General features: G+C 53.0%; 1 long non-coding RNA gene across 3 annotated transcripts in view; it reads right to left on the bottom strand.

Annotated features, from left to right (window-relative positions):
• LOC144610949 (uncharacterized) overlaps positions 1–6,958 on the bottom strand; it is a 218,034-nt gene that overhangs the window by 100,397 nt on the left and 110,679 nt on the right. For 2 of the 3 annotated variants that reach the window (XR_013549462.1, XR_013549461.1), the window contains exon 1: positions 855–1,371. The exons of the other annotated variant lie outside the window; for it this stretch is intronic. This is a non-coding gene — a long non-coding RNA (uncharacterized LOC144610949). Of the gene's footprint in view, positions 1–854; positions 1,372–6,958 lie in introns of those variants that run through there. 3 annotated transcript variants of the gene reach the window in all.

Here is a 6,958-nt window from a genome sequence, read left to right as displayed (position 1 = left end):
CCTCCCTCCCCCCCTCCCTCCCTCTCTCTCTCTCTGCTGCAATCTCCTGCCAAACCCAGGAGCATTTCCTCGCCCTGGAGCGCAATGTCAAACTGCCCCCTCTCCATCTCTGCCGGACACTACCCCCCACCCACACCCACCACCATTGCCCCCCACGCCGGGCACACACCCTGGACGTTCATCTCCCCCCCACCCCAGACAGACAGACAGAGACACAGCGCCCTGTAAACCCACCGACCCACAACCCCGAGAACAGGCACCGCTCACCCCCCAACACTAGCACCTTCCCCACACATCCCACCCACCCACCCACCCACCCACCACACCGCGGTAACACCGACATCCACACCCCTTCACCAGCTAAATAACTGGGGGCAGTAGATAGAGATATATATATATATACACACACACACACACACAGACATATACACACACACACACACACACACACACACACACACACACACACACAGACATATACACACACACACACACACACACACACACACACACACACACACACAGACATATACACACACACACACACACACAGACATATACACACACACAGATAGACACACACAATCAGATATACATACACATAGATATATACACACACACAGATAGACACATACAAACACACACACACACATTGACGCACATACACATACAGACCCCCCCCCCCCCCCATACACACGTACTGACACAGATACACACACGTAGATACATAGATACACACACACACACACACACACACACACACACAAAGACACGGACCCTCATCCAGATACAGACACTGACCGACCCCACACACACAGTCACACACACACACCGGCCCGGGAGCCGCCACTTACCGGGTGTCGGGGCGGGGGTTTCTGCGCCGCCCTCAGCTCAGCCTAACGTGACGGCTCCGTGTGAGCCGGGGACCGCCGCATCCCGCAGCCCAGCCCAGCACAGCACCGCACCAACCAGCCCAGCCCAGCACAGTCCAGCACAGCACAGCACAGTCCAGCACCGCACCAACCAGCCCAGCACAGCACAGTCCAGCACCGCACCAACCAGCCCAGCCCAGCACAGCACAGTCCAGCACCGCACCAACCAGCCCAGCCCAGCACAGCCCAGCCCAGCACAGTCCAGCACCGCACCAACCAGCCCGCCCGGCACAGCTCAGTCCAGTCCAGCACCGCACCGTCGCCGCTGCCGCTGCTGCTGCTGCTGCACCAACCTGCTCGCCCAGCCCGGCTCAGCACAGCTCAGTCCAGCCCAGCCCGCACCGCTGCACCAGCCTGCCCAGCCCAGCACAGCACAGCACAGCTCAGCTCAGCCCGCTGTCCCTCTCAATCCAACACTCTCCGCCCGGTGGAAGCCCGACCCCGCCACCAATTATCCCCGTTAGCCGGTGGTCAGAGAGAGAGACTCTTCCCTCCTTCCCCCCGAGGATAACCTTGGCTCAGCCCGCGTGGAGCGCTGATAGACCCCCACCCTCTCTCACACCCCCACCCCCTCTCACACCCCCACCCCAGCGCCCCCTCCTCCACACAACCCCCAGCACCGCTAACCCGACCCGCCGAGCACGCTCAAGCCAGCCCTGCCAATCCCCCCAATAAACCCACCCCCCAAATCCACCCTCCCCCAATCCACCCCATTTCCCACCCACCCCCCTCCCCGAATTCCCACCCCCTTCCCCCAATCCCCCCACCCTCCCCAATCCACCCTTCCCCCATTCTACCCCCAAACCCACCCTCCCCCCTCAATCCCACCCTTCCCCCAACCCACCTCCTAACCCCCAAATCCACCCCTCCCCTCCCTCAATCCACCCCCAAATTCCCCCTACCCCCAAACCCACCTCCTTCCCCCCAACCCACCTCCTTCCCCCCAAATCCACCCCTCCCCTCCCCCAATACCCCCTCCCCCAATCCACCCCTCCCCTCCACCAATACCCCCCTCCCCCCCAATCCACCCCTCCCCCCAACCCACCTCCTTCCCCCCAAATCCACCCCTCCCCTCCCCCAATACCCCCTCCCCTAATCCACCCCTCCCCTCCACCAATACCCCCTCCCCCAATCCACCCCTCCCCTCCCCCAATACCCCCTCCCCTAATCCACCCCTCCCCTCCACCACTACCCCCTCCCCCAATCCACCCCTCCCCCAATCCACCCCTCCCCTCCCCCAATACCCCCTCCCCCAATCCACCCTTCCCCTCCACCAATACCCCCTCTCCCCCAATCCACCCCTCCCCCCAACCCACCTCCTTCCCCCCAAATCCACCCCTCCCCTCCCCAATCCACCTTTCCCCCAATCTGACCCCTCCCCATCCACCCCCCTCAATCCCACCCCTCCCCCATCCACCCCTCCCCATCCACCCCTTCCCCCAACCCACCCCACCCCTTCACCTATCCACCCCTCCCCCAATCCCACCCCTCCCCCAATCCCACCCCTCCCCTCCCCAATCCCACCCTCCCCTCCCCAATCCACCCCCAAATCCCCCCTCCCCGAATTCCCACCCTCTACCCCCCCAACCCCTCCCCCCAATCCCACCCCTTCCCCCAAATCCACCCCTCCCCTCCCCAATACACCCCTCCCCCCAATCCCACCCCTTCCCCCAATCCACCCCTCCCCCCTCAATCCCACCCCTCCCCCCTCAATCCCACCCCTCCCCCCTCAATCCCACCCCTCCCCCCTCAATCCCACCCCTCCCCCCCAATCCCACACCTTCCCCCAAATCCACACCTTCCCCCAAATCCACCCCTCCCCTCCCCAATCCACCCCTCCCCCCAATCCCACCCCTTCCCCTCAATCCCTCCCTTCCCTCCAATCCACCCCTCCCCATCCACCCCCCCTCAATCCCACCCCTTCCCCCAATCCATCCCTCCCCTCCCCCAATCCACCCCCAATTCCCCCTACCCCCAAACCCACCCCCTTCCCCCAATCCACCCCTCCCCATCTACCCCCCAAATACCCCCCTTTCCCCACCTTTATGCCAGAGTCCATGTTATAATTGAGGCAATGAGGAGGCAAGAAATCTCTTAACAGGATGAAATACCACAAAGGAAGAAAGTCTGTTGGAAATTGCAGACAAGGACTTTTGGGCAGGTTCATGGACTAGAGCGTTTGAGGGATATGGGGAAAACACAGGCAAATGGGACTAGCTTAGGTGGGGGTCTCGATCAAGTTGGGCTGAACAGCCTGTTTCTCTGCTCCAAATACTCTAGATACCAAGGTCCAGGTGGGGAGGTAACATCAGGGAAGAGTTGTAGAGACCTTCCTCCAGACTGAGCCTCTGGTCTCCACGCCCCCTTCCTCTGCTTTACAACTCATCGACCTTCCCTTCTCCAAACTGGATGAAAGTGTTAATGCCTGAAGTTGATCTCATGTTCCTCTCTTCACAGACGCTGCCTGACCTGCTGAGAACCTCCAGCGTTGTTCTGGCCCTCCTGCTTCAGCAGGGTTTAGGAGGGTGGTGGCTGGAGCCAGTGGTATGGGCCCCAAGGACTGTGCTACAAGGGCACGGTACCAGCCCAGCCAGCTGCTTCATCAATGACCTTGCTGCTTGCTGCTGATTGCACAATGTTCAGATCCATTTGCAGCTCCTCCAACCATGAAGATCCCGCTCCTGCCTACAGCAAGAGCGTGCATGATACAGACACAGAAAACCATGAGAGGTAAAGATCGGTAGGTCCACTCACAACTTCCCATAGCCAGTTAAAACTAAGGTGAGAAGAAACTTGGGGAACTCTCTGCCACAGAGGGCAGTGGAGGCCAATTCACTGGATGAATTTAAAAGGAGAGTTAGATAGAGCTCTGGGGGATAGTGGAATCAAGGGATATGTGGAGAAGGCAGGCACGGGTTACTGATTGTGGATGAGCAGCCATGATCACAATGAATGGCGGTGCTGGCTCGAAGGGCCAAATGGCCTCCTCCTGAACTATTCTCTATGTTTCTATGTTATACTGTCCAAAGCTAGTGGGCAAAGGTTTAAGGTGAGATTTGAAAACAAAGAATGTAGAATGTAGAACAACACATCACAGAATCAGGCCCTTCTGCCCACGATTTTTGTGCCAACTACAATGGCACATTACAGTGATCCAACTGCCTGTACATTGTCTGTGTCCATGTAGTCACATGCGGTCTCTAAATGCCCCTGAAACAGTGCCTCCAAGACCACACACCCAGCATGTTCCACACACCCGTCACTCAATGTGTAGAAAACATTGCCACGCACACACCTCCTTGAAACCTTTGCCTTGAAGCTACGCCTTCTAGACTGACATTTATATCTGAGGAAAAAAATTCTAACCCTATCTACGCCTCACAGGATTTTACATACTTCACTTCTTAGCCTCTGACACAGGTGAGATAGTCAGAAACGTGCAGGTGCACAACGCAGAGAGGTTTACAGGTACAGTTATTGAACCTGGTAAACACTAACACTTCAAAGCAATAGTCAGGAAAGCAGACCAACGCCTCGACTTCCTTAGAAGGCTTTGGAAGTTTGGCACGTCTCCAACAACCCTCACTGACTTCTCCAGAGCATTTTAGTGGAATGCATGCTTGAATTGGGAACAGCTCCGCCCAAACATAGAAACATAGAAAATAGGTGCAGGAGTAGGCCATTCGGCCCTTCGAGCCTGCATCGCCATTCAATATGATCATGGCTGATCATCCAACTCAGTATCCTGTACCTGCCTTCTCTCCATACCCCCTGATCCCTTTAGCCACAAGGGCCACATCTAACTCCCTCTTAAATATAGCCTCCAAGACCCAATTGCAGAGTTGTGGACGTAGCCCAGACCATCACACAAACCAACCTCCCTTCCATTGACTCCATCTATACCACGCTGCCTCGGCAAGGCCAGCAGCATAATCAAGGACCAGTCTCACCCTGGCCACTCCCTCTTCTCCCCTTTCCCAACAGACAAGAGACACAAAGGTTTGGAGATGCACACCTCCAGATTCAGGGACAGTTTCTTCCCAGCTATTATCAGCCAACTGAACGATCCTCTCATCAGCTAGAGTGCAGTCCTGACCTCCCATCTACCTCATTGGAGATCTTTGGACTATCTTTAATCGGACTTTATTTTGCACTCAATGCTTTACCCTTTATCCTTTATCTGTGAACTGAGGACAGCTTGATTGGAATTATGTATATTCATTTCTTTGACCAGATAGCGCACAAATAAAAGTTTTTCACTGTACCTCGGTACACACGACAATAAATTAAACTAAACTGAAAGCTGGAGGGCAGGTACGAAGAAGAATGATTGTGAAATGTGTTTTTTAACTCTCTGACTGGGATATAAAGAGGTTATTGGCTACAGTTTTGGTCACTGCACCACAGAGGGTGGTGAATCTGTGGAATTCATCGCCACAGATGGCTGTGGAGGCCAAGTCATTTGGGTATGTTTAAACGGATGTTGGTAGGTTCTTGATTACTCAGGACATCAAAGGTTATGTGGAGAAGGCAGGGGAATGGAGATGAGAGGGAAAGATAGTCCAGCCATGATAGAATGGTGGAGTAGATCCGGTCTTATGGTGTTATTACCCGTTGAAGGGTAGAGGACTGGTATGGGAAACCTTTTTGTACAAAGTCAGGCATAACTCTACCACCCCAAACCTCCTGGGATGCAAACCAGAACCGATAAATCTTGGATATATAAACAGAAAACGTTTGACATGCCAGTCAGAGGGAATGGAGAGGGAATTAGTTTCAGGTCGATAACCTTTCATCAGAGATTCCCAGTACTTTCTGCTTTTGTTTCAGATTTCCAGCAGCCAGGGTATTCTGCTGTTGATCTTTTTTTTTTTGGTGAGGAAGGGATATTAAACTTCATCACAGGGGTCTTGTTACATCAGAGCCATGCATGATCCAACAGGAGGGGCAGAAAGTGCCCAGATACCATGATACAATGGACTCTCTCGTGCCTTAGGCAGCAGCACAGATCCATTTTCAATTCATATGACAGACTGTTTTAAATACCCCAGAAAGCACATTATAGAAATAAATTGTTCTTAATTAATTACAATAATGAATTACAGATGATGAACTTACATGCTAATTGATAAACTTACCGTTATGCAGATTCTAGACAATTGGGAAAGGAAGAGGTAACAGTCAAACAAGGGTCACTAGATTAACATTAGGAAAGATGTGATACACAGAGTGGCACAGCATAGAAACAGGCCCTTCTGCCCATCGGATCCATGTCAACCTTTATACCCATCTACACCAATTCCATTTGCCCTCATGTAGGTCCATATCTATCCATGCCTTGCCTGTTTAAATGCCTTTATAACTTTTCTGAAACAGTAATTGTATTAGATTCAAACACCACTTCCCGATAATAATCACTCTCTGCATCTAAACAAAAACGTTCTCCTCAGACTCTCTTTAAACTCCTTTTGTGTATCGTGAATCCATGCCTCTTGTTGTTACCACAACCAAGAGATAAAGATTCTGTCTATGTCAGGCTCAGATGTTATGGGGAGAAGGCAGGAGAATGGGGTTAGGAGGGAGATATACATCAGCCATGATTGAATGGCAGAGTAGACTTGATGGGCCGAATGGCCTAACTCTGCTCCGATCACTTCTGACCTTATGCCTCTCATAATTTTATATACCTCTGTTTGGTCACCCCTCACACTCCTTCGCGGGACACCATTCTGCTTTAGTTAAACATTTTGTTCAAGATGGCCACTGAATGTTTCTTTTTTTTCCTAATCAGATGTGCAGCACTTTGGTCAACGTGGGTTGTTTTTAAATGTGCTATACAAATAAAATTGACTTGACTTGACTTGACTCCAGGGAAGCCTCCAATCTCCCCAGGACTGAAGTCCTCAAATCCAGGCAACATCTTGGTGAATCTCCTCTCAACTCTCTCCAGTGCTACCACATCCATCTTATGCTGTGGCACCCAGATCTTTGCACAATACTCCAAGTGTGTGCTAAGCAATGTCTTG

The sequence above is a fragment of the Rhinoraja longicauda genome, chromosome 38 (assembly GCF_053455715.1).
Source record: "Rhinoraja longicauda isolate Sanriku21f chromosome 38, sRhiLon1.1, whole genome shotgun sequence".
Lineage (NCBI taxonomy): Eukaryota > Metazoa > Chordata > Chondrichthyes > Rajiformes > Arhynchobatidae > Rhinoraja > Rhinoraja longicauda.
This window is presented reverse-complemented; position numbering and strand designations above follow the sequence as displayed.